Source organism: Rattus norvegicus, chromosome 4, assembly GCF_036323735.1.
Source record: "Rattus norvegicus strain BN/NHsdMcwi chromosome 4, GRCr8, whole genome shotgun sequence".
NCBI classification, from domain to species: domain Eukaryota; kingdom Metazoa; phylum Chordata; class Mammalia; order Rodentia; family Muridae; genus Rattus; species Rattus norvegicus.
In genome coordinates, this window is record NC_086022.1 from 164,685,570 (window position 1) to 164,687,469 (window position 1,900).

Below are 1,900 nucleotides of genomic sequence, written 5' to 3' on the forward strand. Positions count from 1 at the left end.
AGATAAGGGAAAGGATGCCCTGGGAGAGAAACAGGGAGGAGATAAAAGGAACACAGTATTTTGGGAGAAAAATTTTGTCTTTGTGCTTGTAGAAGGTGTGATTAGGCTCTGGAAACTTCACAGAGTCATATTGATCAGATTTGATAGAGGTAGACTGCCTGAAAAATTTATTCAGGAGAATCAAACAAAAGGATATCTCAATTCTAAACTTTTGTCTTCAGAGTTGTATTTTACAGAGTGTGCCTACTTGGATTCCTGGTCTCAAGGACTTTTAGCTGGGACCAGTCAGAACACATCAGCTACAGCATTAGTTTCATTTTTCCTACCCCCTACTCCCAAGGACATCTCAACGCCCATGCACAGCTTGATGGAGTTAATGTAATTGGGTTGTGAGTGGAAATATTCAGGACTGTGTTTCACTTCCATACCATTTGTGAATGTCAGTTGTGCTGCTCAGATATCCCGTAATATATCTCAGTATCTTACAGGAATTTGGTTTCAACACGTTGATGGACTAGTCCAGGAATTGAGACAATCCATCATCCATATCAACTCCACTCAAGTGGATGGTCACCGTGGAAGTGGTGGGAAAGGGGAAATCCTACCTCTCTGCTGACTCCTATTAGAATCTGGGTCCCTTTGGTGGGACACCATCTAGTTTTTCCTCTTTGTCTATTGTCTGTCCTTGGTGCACCAAGCTGTCCATGTCTGTCAGTTTATGTCTGTGGTTTTTGTTTCTTGCTGCTTAAATGTTTTATGTTTCATGTTCAAAAGAGAAAATGGTAAAAACTTTATCTGCCAGTCATTCACACCTTGATTTGGTTTTAACTCGTTTCAAAAAAGGAACAAATGAATAAAAAGCAGTTTCAATCAGCCCTTGGAGCCCTGTACCTGTAGCCAGGTGTCTAGGTCAGCTGGAGAAGCTCCCCGGGGGCTGAGCATCTGCAGGAGCTGATCTTAAAGGCCCCAGCAGCTCCTCAGCTTCTTTGGTACAGGAGCTGATGGCTGTTTCTCTTAGGAAAATCCCTGACTTATTATTAGACTTAGCAGGTGAGAAGGTGCTTCTCTTAAAATCATAGCTAGAAAAGTAAAAATATTGGTCTAAATATTAAAGATATGTGTAGCCACTTCAATTTTTGTTTCTCATTGGTTTTAAATGTATAAATATGCTCTACATGCCTTGGTTATGGACTATTGGCTTTTAAGTTATTGGATATGGTTAAAAAGGTATAATATTGGTAACAGAAAGTTGACATAAAGCTGGTAATTTGGATGAAGTCATTCTAGACAACATGCGGCATGAGCCAATCTAGGGAAACAGGTCTAAATTGAGGTAATATTTTTATGGAATTCTTATTCTAGAAACCAGGCTTCTAAAAGAATTTAGGACAGTGTCTCTTTGTTGAGGTATTGGAGACCGCACCATTGTGCGTTCAAATGTAAGAATTGGCAGTCAAACTTTGTAGCATAAAAGATAGACTTGGGGTGTTTTGGAGACTAGGTTGTTGGAGGTTGAGTTTTGCTTTCCAAAGTTGTGGTTTGCCCTGAAGTTATCTGTATTTTGATGCTAATTCCACTGCCCCAAGGACAGCTGCCTAGTCACTACTCAGAACTCAGGTGACTTTCCAAAGTTGTGGCTGTGCTCTGGTGTTACAAGGAGATCTTAAGGATTGTGATTAAGGATTGCCAGTGTTACATTGACTAACTCAAACTTATTTGTAATTAAGAAAAAATCAAACAGGTAGAGACTGTTACAGCATTTACAAAGGATTGATGAGGTTTTAGAACTTGTGAGAGCATTACAGCCAGTTTGCTTACTCCAACTGCCATTTCAAGACAGATTTAGAGGATTGATTTTATGCAATTTGTTTACGTCATAGCGATTGTGAGTTTTCATTTT